This window comes from Dipodomys merriami, unplaced genomic scaffold (assembly GCF_024711535.1).
Source record: "Dipodomys merriami isolate MVZ:Mamm:240054 unplaced genomic scaffold, mDipMer1.0.p SCAF_1, whole genome shotgun sequence".
NCBI classification, from domain to species: Eukaryota; Metazoa; Chordata; class Mammalia; order Rodentia; family Heteromyidae; genus Dipodomys; species Dipodomys merriami.
The window spans coordinates 130,605,395-130,618,492 of NW_027202270.1; the positions used below are offsets into that span (position 1 = coordinate 130,605,395).

Consider the following 13,098-nt stretch of genomic DNA (forward strand, 5'->3'; position numbering starts at 1 on the left):
TCACAGCTAGGCTTTCATGAGCAGATTTATCAGAAAAATCTTGCATGACTGGAGGTGTTCCTAAGATCAAACATAAGCAACAGCAGAGGCAGTTTGTGTCATCCTGATTTAACTCTAACTCCTAACAGTATCTTCATTTCACAAAGCCATAGTAAAGAGTAAATGAGAAAACTTGAAAGTACATATTCCATGGCTATAACAAAAATAAATACGATAAGCAGATAAAAAGAAATAAAAACTGTGATAAGCAGATAAAAAGAAACAAAAAGACCTTTTAGCACATACCATTCAGAGCATTAAAGATGAGCTACAAAAATGATGAAGTAAGGAGCTGGGAAGGTGGCTCAGTTATAGAGTGCTTGCCTCGCATGCATGAGGCCCTGGGTTTGATTCCTCAGCACCACATTAACAGAAAAAGCTAGAAGTGACACTGTGGCTCAAGTGGTAGAGTGCTAATCTTGAGCTGAAGAGCTGAGGGACAGCCTTCCAGGCCCAGGGTTCAGGCCCCACGGCCGACAAAAAGAAAAAAAAAAAGAAAGAAAGAAAGAAAAGATGAGGTAAGTAAGATTTATGGGACCTCAGAATATATGGAGGTAAATATTAGTCTGGCAAATGACCAGAAGTCATTGGAAAGTGAATGAACAATATTGTAACACAGTAAAAAGAAGTAACATTCCAACAAAGATAATAGAATCTCCATTAAAATGCCTGGATTCACATTAAGAAAGGCAATGCTGTCCCTATTTTCACTAGTAATATAAATTTTTAAAGTATCACATATATAGCAATTATAGAAAAGACTTAACTACCAAAAAGTGAAAACTGTTACTAAAAACACAACAATATATCTAAGCAGTTTTTTGAAACACAGTAATTATTAGAATAAACTAAATTTGTAAGGCAGGATGAACAAGTTCTGGATGGAAATTTGGAACAAAAAATGACATTAAGCAAAAATTAAACAAATCTGAATGAAGTATGAACTTTAAGTAAACAATAATGTACGAATATTAGTTCAATGGTGCGACAGTCTGCCTACATTCATGTAAGATGTTCACAACAGAAGAAACGGAGTACCAGCGTATGGACTCTCTCTGTATTATCTGTTTGCAACTTTTCTATAAATCTAAAACAATAATAAAATAAAAAGGTTGTTTTGGTTATTTTTGTCGGTGCTGGGGCTTGAACTCTGGGCCTGGGCGCTGTCCCTCAGCTCTTGAGCTCAAGACTAGCACTGTACTACTTGAGCCACAGCCCCACTTCTGGCTTTTTCTCCTTATGTGGTGCTGAGGAATCAAACCCAGAGCTTCATGCATGCAAGGCAAGCACTGAGCCACCTTCCCAGCCCAAAAAGGTTATTTTAAATATTAAAACTTTTCTTATATTCAGGCAACTGCGAATTAGAAACATGATGAAAGAAACATCTATATCATTATACTACATCATACTGAGAATGTAAGATTACAGGTATGAGCCACTGTGTGCCTCTTTCAGGGATCATTTTTATTTCATCTTTCTATGAGCAGTTCATATGCTTTATCAATTTTCCTATTAGGTTGTTTCTTATATTCAATTAGCAACTTTTACATATTAAGGAGATTATTAGTCCTTTGTGATAGCATCATAAACCTGAGTTTTGGGGGGGGGTTTATCATAGTGGCTCACACAATCCTAGGTACTAAGGAGATCTGAAATCTGAGAGCTGAGAGCTGAGGATCACAATTCCAAGCCAGCCAAAGCAGGGAAGTTCATGAGACTTATTGCCACTTAAGCACCAGAAAACCGGAAATGGTGCTGTGGCTCAAACTGGTAGAGCACTAGCCTTGAGGGGACCTGAGTATAAGTCCCATGACTGACTCCCAAAAATATTTTTTCTTTAATAAATGGAGAGATCATCTTAACTGATCAGTGTGTGTGAACATATATGTCAAAGTTTCTCAAAAGTAATCCATTGAGCTGGGCACCGGTGGCTCACGCCTGTAATCCTAGCTACTCCGGAGGCTGAGATCTGAGGATCATAGTTCAAAGCCAGCCCAGGCAGGAAAGTATGTGAGACACTTATCTCCAATAAACCACTAGAAAACCAGAAGTGGCGCTGTGGCTCAAGCAGTAGAGTGCTTGTCTTGAGCTGAAGAGGGCAGGTATAGTGCCCAAGCCCAGAGTTCAAGCCCCACAACCAACAACAACAACAAAAAAGTAATCCACTAATTTAATACCAATTCAGTAATAACCCTAGGAAACTTAAAGGAAGAGTAAGCATGTAAAAATAGCCAGGAAAATAAAAATAACATGGAACGGAGGAAAAAAATGATTCATCTATATAAAACTGTTCAGTTGAAAAATGTAAGATTCATGTAAGAACAGATATACTAATAAAACAGAAAGTCTACAATATTTGAGATTATTAAAAAAAAAAAAAGGTAGCATTTAAACACCGAGGGAAACGTGATTGTTTTAATAAATTAGGTTAACTGCAACAATTGCCTTTCAAAACAACTTTTAAACAAGCCCTGGACACACTATCTACAGAAAGAAAATCCTTAAATTGAGGATTTCATTACTAAACTTCCAATACAAAAACAAAACCCTGTTTACTGTCTTGCCAAGTTCATGTGATTTTTTTTCACAAGGCTCAAGTGATATCTCTGGAAATTATATCTAACATGTATTTGTGGCAAAAGCAAAATGCTGCTGTGTGCAAATAATAACTTGTTTATTTGGGGTTTACTTAACTGTTTTTATACCTTTTCTTTCTTTCTTTTTTTTGCCAGTCATGGGGCCTGAACTCTGGGCCTGGGCACTGTCCCTCAGCTCTTCAGCTCAAGGCTAGCACTCTACCTACCACTGGAGCCACTTCTGGCTTTTTCTGCTTATGTGGTATTGAGGAATCGAAGGCAAGCACTCTACCACTGAGCCACCTTCCCAGTCCCTATACCCTTTCTTTCAACTGTCAGATACAATGAATAAACTTGCGGACATCAATTATAGTCTCAGAGTTAAAAAATAACTCATTAGGAAATCTTTAACATGTTGGACATATTATAATAAAATATTTGACAGTAGAACAAAACACTGCACCCAAGAACATATAATTTTTTAATAAGCAATCTTTTCGCAGAACAAATATCCCTTCTCTGGTGGGAAGGTCATGGAAACATCCCAGCTCAAATAATCTCATAAAGATCCCATCATAAGGCCCATCACAGTGCCTGGCACACAGTAAATCTTTTAAATGTACGGATTACTGTCTACAAAAAGCATTTTAGGAAATAATAACATCTCCCTTCCAATTCCTGAGCATTTTATGACACCAAAGAGCTTAGTCATATTCTATATTGATATGGCTGTGTACTCATCTCACCATCTCTAATTTATAAACTGCTTTATACAAGAAAAGACAGGTAACTCATCCTGCCATTTGGGGGTAATTTTATCATTTTCATTTTATGCAACCCTTTATATGTACAATTTCAATTTTAAGGCAGCACAATACAGGTTAATAGTTAATGCACAATTTAAAAATATTGCTGGGTGATGATAACTTAAAGGTGTGAGTCACCATCAGCTTCTCAAGAGGCTGAGATCTAAGGATTGCAGTTTGAAGCCAGCCTGGGCAGGAAAGTCAGTGAGATTCTTAGCTCCAATTAATCACAAGATTAAAAAAACAAAAAAGCTGGAAATGGTACTGTAGCTCAGTTGGTAGAGCACTAGCCTTGAGCAAAAGGAGTTTAGGGACAGCGCACTGGCCCATAGTTCAAGGCCCAGGACCAGCAAAGAAAAAAAAAGTTCACAATGCTTGCCCCTTTACCTTTTTGGGGGGGGGGGAGGGGATGGGGGGGGTCCGGTCATGGGGCCTGAACTCTGGGCCTGGGCACTGTCCCTCAGCTTTCAGCTAGTGCTCTTACCACTTGAGCCACAGCGCCACTTCTGGCTTTTTTCTTTTTGCTTATGTGGTGCTGAGGAATTGAACCCAGGGCCTCATGCATGCAAGGCAAGCGCTCTACCACTGAGCCACCTTCCCAGCCCCCATGCTTGCCCCTTTTCTTGACATCTAAAATGTATCTAGAGTGCTAGCCTTGAGCAAAAGAAGCTCAGGGATAGTGCCCAGGCCCAGAGTTCAAGCTGCAGGACTGGCTAAATTAATTAATTAAAATCTATCTATTATAGGCATAAAACCTCTATGAAATATTTAACAATTTTTATAAACTGAACAACCCTCAATAATAAAAACCCAGAATGTTAAGGGAAAACAGTAAGAAAACACATTAAAGGTTAATTATCTAACACATATATCCTGGACTGGATTCTAAAGCAGGAAAGAGCAACTCAGGAAATGTATATAAAATGTAATTCCATTAAGTGCCATACCAATGTTAACTTCTTAATTTTGATAAGTGTTATAGTTATGTAACATTTTAATACAGGAGGAAGCTGGTTAAAGGATACATGGAAACTACTATCTTTGTAACTTGGTGTCTAAATCTAAAATTACATCACAATGTAAAGTTTTAAAGAGGATTATTGAGTGGTTGAAACCTGTTTGATTAATGTCTAGACAACACTCAAGAAATGAGGAGGGGGGCTGGGAAGATGGCTCAGTGGTAAAGCGTTTGCCTTGCATGCCTGAGGCCCTGGGTTCGATTCCTCAGCACCACATAAGCAAAAAGCAAAAAAGCCAGAAGTGGCGCTGTGGCTCAGGTGGTAGAGCGCTAGCCTTGAGCTGAAGAGCTGAGGGATAGTGCCCAGGCCCAGAGTTCAGGCCCCACGACCGGACCCAAAAAAAAAAAAAAAAAAAAAAGAAGTGAGGAGGCTAGAAAATAAGCAGCTATGTGATTCAAGCTTCTCAAATTTGTGACTAATCTTCCAGGATGTTTCCAGTTCAGGGTTCTACAAGGTTTACATAAAGCTTACAGAATGGGCCTTCTCTCCCGCCCCCCTAAAAAAACCTTAAGAGGAAATGGCTTGCTTTCCCCTAGGCCTTCTTTTCTTTCTTATAAAACAAAGAAACTAGCACCACTGATGCAAGTTAAAAGATGAAGCTACTCAGACAGCAAGGATAAAAACTCTGAAGTGTTTTACATTGCTGCCAAAGAAGATAGCCAATCAGTTCTTTTGGAAGACAAGGAAAGGAACCATAAGACTCAGAATCTGTAGCTTCTCACTTCACTGAGATTTGGTAAAGTTCATCTGTATACAAAAAAAATTTTTTTTAAAATAAAGGCTCTAGGGAATAGTTATAGCATTCTCACTTTCCCACACTGTTAATCTACACTATTTTAGTGTTACTACTCAGGTGTCTAGGTATCCTAGCATACTGACCAAATAGTTCTCACCTTTTCTAGCCATATTCAGATACACAAAGCCACAATTTAACTCAGACGAAATATGAGAAAGAACCAATCTCTCTTTTCTCCAATTATCTGAGTTACAAAGACTAGCAAAAATTAGATGGAAGTTGTTGAGTAAAACATGTTAGTGCAGTAAACACTTAATTTGGACTAAGAAAAGTTTGAATTACAAGGTATTTTAGAAAAAAGTCTATTACCAAAGAGAATGTTACTGAAATACTTTCATTCAACATTCCAGTGAATAAGAAATGTACAACTGCCGGGAGCTGGCGGCTCATACCTATAATCCTAGCTACTCAGGAGGCTGAGATCTGAGGATCTTGGATCAAAGCCAGCCCTGATAGGAAAGACTGTGAGATTCCTATCTCCAATAAACTACCGGAAAACCAGAAGTGTTGCTGTAGCTCAAGTGGTAGAGCGCTCGATTTGAGCTGAAGAGCTGAGGGACAGCGCTCAGGCCCAGAGTTCAAGCCCCATGACCAACAAAAAAAAAAGAAATGTACAACTATAATGCCATTTGGAGATGTTGAATGGGGGCACTATCAATACAGATGATGGCAATTTAAATTAGCACTACCTTCTGGAGGACAATTTGGCATTTTTGACTATTCTCTTTTCAAAATATTCTTTCCCTGACTATAGTTCCTCTCTTCATGGTCCTATCAGTGTTGTCTCCTTTGCTGATTTTTTTTTTTTTTTTTTTTTTTTTTTTTTTTTTTTTTTGTCGGTCGTGGGGCTTGAACTCTGGGCCTGGGCGCTGTCCCTCAGCTCTTCAGCTCAAGGCGAGCGCTCTACCACTTGAGCTACAGCGCCACTTCCGGTTTTCTGGTGGTTTATTGGAGATAGGAGTCTCACGGTCTCTCCTGCCCGGGCTGGCTTTGAACCGCGATCCTCAGATCTCAGCCTCCTGAGTAGCTAGGATTACAGGCGTGAGCCACCAGCGCCCGGCTCCTTTGCTGATTTTTAAAGTACTATTGGGCCTTGGAGTTCTTTCTGAGGCTCTTTTAAATTCTTTCTAGAAGATACTATCTTTATGCTGCTAAGTTCCAAGTAAATTTTATCCCAATTTTTTTTTCTCATACACAATCCTCTTCAATTCAAGTTCCCTAATCTCAAAGGTCCCTCATGAAAGCTCAGCAACCCTTACCATCCCTCAGTAGTCAATTCACTTTTTCATTCATCCCAAAAGTAAGGAATACATTCCACATCTAGGATATTTTTCAAAGCTTGAATATCCTCCACTACTCCTCTCCTTCCCTCCCTTTCAACAGAAAACAGAAATCAGGATTATGACAGACCAGACTTTTATCTGCTCTTCCATCAGCATACATCCTTATCTCCTTCTAGGAATTTATACAAAAACACTCAGAACAAGGATTTAACCACAAGAATATTCACCTTTGTTTTCTAAATAGCTAGGTATCAGGAAAATGCTTTGATATACTGTAATAGGTTATAGTATACATCATACTACAGTATAATACAGAGATATTAAACAGGCCACTTCTTCCCACACGGAGACATTCCAAACATACAAAATCAAGTAAAAACAGGAAGCTTCAAAACACTACAAATCTAAAAGCCCACTTTTGTATGCATAGAAATATATAAATTTATGGGCTCAAATATATTCAGTATTAAGTATGCTTCGGCACTTAGTGTGTTCTACAAACATGATGACAATCCTCTGATGACCATAACCTCTCTAACAGATGGAACTATAGGTAGGCTCTGTGTTTTTTAAATTTTACCCTCCCCCCCAAAAAATAATTTAGAATAGGTCAGCAAAAGAAAAAATGTACTACACTCCATTGAAAAATAAAGAAAAATCTAAAGAATGCACAAAATAGTATTAAAGACTACTAAGATTGAGAGAATGAAATACACAATTACACTAATTTCTTATAAATTAAAGCATAATAAAAACAAAGGAGAGGGTTACAATGTTCAACAAGAAATGTACCCATTATTTATGTAACTGTAACTTCTCTGTACATCACCTTTACAATAAAATTAATTAAAAAACAAAAACATGATGGAAAAGAGAAAGGTTTGGGATGGTCAATAGTTTCCCAATGCCTTTGAATTCCAATAAAATCTACTATAGAGCTGAGGTTATAGATCAGTAGTAGAGTGCTAACATGTGGGAAGCATTGGAAAGGATCTCAAGTATCAAAAAAGAAAATTTTTAATCCTACCTTTATGTTAGACAGACACCTTTATATACATTATATATATATATATATATATATATATAGAGAGAGAGAGAGAGAGAGAGAGAGAGAGAGAGAGAGAGAGAGTTAGTTCCAAAATTGGAAAAGGCTTAGGCCCTCACCTACATAAGAACAGACAGGGATGGGATGTAGCTCAGTGGCAAAGTGCTTGTCTAGCAAGTACAACATCATGGGTTCAATTCCCAGTACCAAAAAAGAAAAGCTTAAAAGAGAGCAGACAGATTGTAGTACATTCATACTGAGGAATACTACTTGAGAATAAAGAGGAACAAGCTACGAATACCACTGATAAATCTTAATATCCTAATCACAGGCTGAGTTGAAAAAGTTGATACAAAGTACATGCTATATGATTCCACTTATAATAAGTTCTAGAATAGAAGAAAGTAATTTATGATGGAAAATTAGATAAGATAGCACTCAGGAGGAAAAAGAGTCTGATAGTAACATCCTACCTTAAAAAAAAAAAAAAACTTCTTTGAGAAAAACTCCTGACAAAACAGAATAAAATCTAAATACTGAACAGGGGTTGGGAATGTGGCTTAGCAGTAGAGTGCTTGCCTACCATGCATGAACCCCTGTGTTCGACTCCTCAGCAACACATAAACAGAAAGTCAGAAGTTGCGCTGTGACTCAAGTGGTAGAGTGCTAGCCTTGAGCAAAGGGAACTCAGGGACAGTGCTCAGGCCCTGAGTTTAAGCCCCAGTACTGGGGGAAAAAAATCTAAATACTGAACAAATAAAACTTATAGTATGGTTGTTTTTTTTTTTTTTTTTGTCGGTCATGGGGCTTGAACTCTGGGCTTAGGCGCTGTTCCTGCGCTCTTCAGCTCAAGGAGAGCACTCTACTACATTGAGCCACAGCACCACTTCCAGTTTTCTAGTGGTTTATTAGAGATAAGAGTCTCACATGGACTTTCCTGCCTGGGCTGGCTTTGAACCGTGATCCTCAGATCTCAGCCTCCTGAGTAGCTAGGCTTACAAGCGTGAGCCACTGGCACCAGGCTTAGTATGGTTCTTTATGCAGCCCAAGTCTTGAAAACAAGATACGATTACCCAGGGCAAAAGAAACTATAGTGAGACTGATGTTCCACAATATATTGAGTTTGCACTACATGATTCCCTTATGATTTATACCTTTAGAACTCTAGCCAGCCAGGCACCGGTGGCTCACACCTGTAATCCTATCTACTCAGGGGGCTGAAATCTGAAGATTGCGGTTCAAAGCCAGCCCGGGCAGAAAAGTCCGTGAGACTCATACCTCCACTAAACCACTTGAAAACCGGAAGTTGCACTGTGGCTCAAGCGTTAGAGTGCTCACCTTGATCTGAAGAGCACAGGGACAGTGCTCAGGCCCAGAGTTCAAGCCCCACGAATGACCAAAAAAAAAAAAAAAAGAACTCTAGCCAATGAGCTATTGATTTATTTAGGGATGATCTGCACTATGTCTGTAACTTTCTTTACATGCATCACCTAACCATGTGGACATATATAGATAGACTAGGACATGGACTAAAAAAACCTATAGAATATAGGTGCAGGCAACAATAATATGTTCAACTTTTTCTAATGGTCTAAAATTTTTCTTTAATAAAGTGCTGGAAATTTTAACTCTGTCAATTTAGATACTTTAGAAAACAAACTGCTTGGTTAAAACTGGATATTCAAAAGCTAGAAGAAACAGAAACTCTCAACTTTCCAACTGCCAAATGAAAAGGGAACGTGGCAAACTAATGTAACTTGCAGAAGAAGAGTTGTAAATGGGCAGGAAAAATTAAAGGCCTGTAAAGAGACTAAGACACTACTGCAAACAATAGAAAAGTGGCCTGGAGTAGGAAGTGAAAAGATGATCTGAGCTTTCCTACAGTAAGAACAGAAAGAAATGCTCATAAGGTAGGATAAGGAGATAGTATGAGCAAGTAGAAACATGAGGGTGACATTATGATGACAGCAATAAGTGACATTAACTGTTTTGTTTTGGGGTTAGTGGGGCATTCACAATGGCTTCAGACATAACACCTCTGAGATGCCTATAAGAAAGCCAAGAGATAGATATGTTAGTCTCACCTGAAAATTAAATCACTGGCTAAAAATTAGGGGCAGATACATCAAGTTCTTTAAATATACCTAGAGAGTTTATAATATACAAGCCAATCAGATATGCTCCAGATTTGACTCAGAATGTACACATAGTTAACATCATCAAGTGATTCTAATGTCAACTAGAATTTGAGACTATCTTAGATAAATTGTTTTGTTTGTTGTTTGGTAGGTGTTGAGAACTGAACTCAGGGCCTTGTGCATGCTACATAAGCACTCTACCTACCATGGAGCCACTCCTCCGCCTCCACTTATGTACACAGATTTTAAATCCTATTTCATCATCTATAGATAGCTCTCTTTATAGGAGAAAACAGTATGTTGAATACTGTTATGATAATGGCTTGACTCAATAAATACAAAGCAATCTAATCTCCCAGAGTAGAGCATTATAGTGAAACATTTTATTAGCAATTCTTTCAAATGACATTTGCTGAAGGTCATTCTGAAGGGGGATAATTTTACTATTTCATAAATATTTTCTTGCAAAATATTCATGAAGTATCTCACAGCTGAATAAATCAAGGTAGGAAGGTAAAGTGTCTGGCCAAAAGGACCCACAATTAGTACAAGGCCAAGATTCCAAAATCATGATAACACCAATTCCAAGTTGCTTTCTACACAACAAAAAGTTCAGTGATGTCTTATACAAGATATTTAATTACATCAAGATAAAAAGGGGGCAAGAACTTAAGAGAAATACAAGAGTCAAGAAGGAATATTTTTCTTTTCGATTTTCACTCAGAAGTTCTAGAATTGCAGAAGCTATAAATTCCACCTTTGAAAGAATACACAAAAGCTCCTGATTGAAAGAGGTAAAACATTTTGAATCCTATGCAAAAAGTCCTAAGACTTTTCCAGTCTCAAAGACTTCTCCTTACAAGTCCTCTTTTACAGATACCTCCCCTGACCCCAAGACTTGGATCACCCTGACTACAAACTCAGGGTCACTGGCCTTTTTATAACAGTTCTAATGCTTGCAATTGGTTATTATCCCCAAGCTATACTTTTAAGTTGTTGGCAGAAGCTGTGTTTTGTTCATTTCTAAGCATTCACTTAACATCCAATTAATATGTGCTTGGCAGTGATCTAGGTCCTGAAGTCTCTACTCCATTGGAACTTACCTTCCATGAGATAATACAAACATCACATATGTATGTGTGTAGCCATCAGTGACAAGCACTATATTTAAAAAGGGTTGGGGGGAAGGGGTGGCTGGGAAGGTGGTTCAGTGGTAGAGTGCTTGCCTTGCATGCATGAGGCCCTGGGTTCAATTCCTCAGCACCACATAAGAAGAAAAAAAGCCAGAAGTGGCGCTGTGGTTCAAGTGGTAGAGCACTAGTCTTGAGCTGAATAACTGAGGGACAGTGACCAGGTCCAGAGTTCAGGCCCTGTAACTGGCAAAAATAAAATAAAATAAAAAGGGTTAGAGGGCCATCAAGTGTGGTTAGAGCTATTTCAACAGCGTATCAGGGAAAGTCTCACAGATACCAAAAATCCAAAATAAGCAAAGCATACTACATAGATATCTGGATAGAGGCCACTGGAATCCTGCAAAGGCCATGGGGCAGAATGTTGCTGAGATTATTATTAAGCTGGTAAATGTATGGTTGAAACCTGAGAGAAAGGCATGGACAAAGCCCAAGAAAAGGCAGGCTCTAAAAGCAGCAAAGTGACATGATCTGAAAGAACCACTCAGCCCTTTGCATGGAGAATAAAGTACAGAAGTAATGAGCCTGGTCAGAATACTACATAAATCCAAAAGAGAAAGAATGATGGTTTAAACCAATAGAATTCCTCTACCACTTGAGCCACAGCTCCACTTCCAACTTCTTGGTGATTAACTGGAGATAAGAATCTGATGGACTTTCATGCCTGTGCTAGTTTGGAACCCTGATCGTCAGACCTGTGCCTCCTGAGTAGCTAGGATTAAAAGAGTGAGCCACCAGTGCCCAGCTTCAAGAGGAGCTTTTAAAAGACTTGGGTAGAGTGGCAATGCTATTAATTGAAACAAATCAGAGAAACACTTTGATTTTCCTAGAATCCAACCAATGCCCTATACATAAAAGATACACAAATATTTGAGAATTATTTAACTGAACAAATTCCCAAAGTGGAACAGCTAAATAAAACATACTTGTTTCCCTTTTCTCTTATTTTCCATTAGTAATATTCATTACAGAAAGAAGCTTACAGCATGATCACAGTTAGTTACAGGTGCTAACACAAAACCTTTGCACTGGGTCACAGCAACTAATCCTAACATCTCAAGACCATTTTCAGTTTTCAATCTATAACTTCTGTAGAAGAGAAATCTGCTCTGAAAGTTCTGTGACAGCCTGAGGATTCTTACAACCAAAGTAATTAACCTGTTCATTAGTGATGTCATTTTCCTGGAAGGCAGAGTGGTACGAATAGAACTTACTATGCCAGAATTAATTGAAATTATAAAAGACTGAACAAGTCCTCTAATAAAATAAACATCAGCAATTTTCAAATAGCTTTTTTTAAGATCAAGCTTTAAGTCCCTTCAAAGCAATTTCAAAGAAAAATTAGAACCTACTGAAGAATATGAAATTGAGCACATTTTTCCCCCAAGCAGGTATACTCCCTGCCAGTCAGCGCAAGTGAGTATCACTGAGGGAAGAACTGGGTGTCCTCATCTTTGCCATGTCTGATTCTAACATTCTGGGATTTTTCTAACCCACAAAGCTCTAGCTCCAAAGATAGAGTCAAAAGACGTTTCTGAATATAAAAGGTCACTATTCTGTCTTCCCTTCTGGCTAGTTTAAAATCTGTACATAAAGCTGTATCATTTCTCTCCACCCTGGTTTTCCCAAAGGCAGCACTGCGTAACTCCAGGTCTTTTTTATTATTATTATTTAAATGCGTTTCCACTTTTCATGAAAACAGCCCTTATACACACAGATCATTCCGAGAGGCTGCCAGCAACAGGCAGGACTTTTCCTTTTAGCCTATCAGTCTAAGGCCTTGAACCAACCCAAACAAATCCGTGAAATGCCAGCCAGATTTCTCCGTATCGCTCTCGCTCCCTTCCCCACCCCCCTCCCCCCCCCCGGGTCAGGCGTGGAAACCCCGAAGCCGCTGCCCACGGAGCTCGGCAGCCAGCAAAGAACCGCTGGAGAGCAAAACAATGATCCCCACCCCCCAAAGCGTGACGGTGACGAGCCGCGTTCCCAGTCCCCAGCTACGAGCCAGGACGACCCACGGTGTCCCGGGGAGGGCAGGGCAGGGCGCGGGAGCGCACCCCACCTCTCCAACTCCGGGCTCCGCGCGCCCGGGGACGAGGCGAGGCGCGCCCCGGGGAAGGCAGTGCCCGAGGGCGCCCGGAGAGCGGAGCGCCGACGCTGCCTGCCAGCGAGCCCGGGACGACCGGACCGGCTCCGCTCCTCCCCG

The 13,098-nt window shown here is 39.5% G+C and overlaps 1 protein-coding gene across 4 annotated transcripts in view; it reads right to left on the reverse strand.

Moving 5' to 3' along the window:
• Pcnx1 (pecanex 1) overlaps window positions 1-13,098 on the reverse strand; it is a 159,643-nt gene that overhangs the window by 146,106 nt on the left and 439 nt on the right. The gene's annotated exons all lie outside the window — the stretch shown is intronic.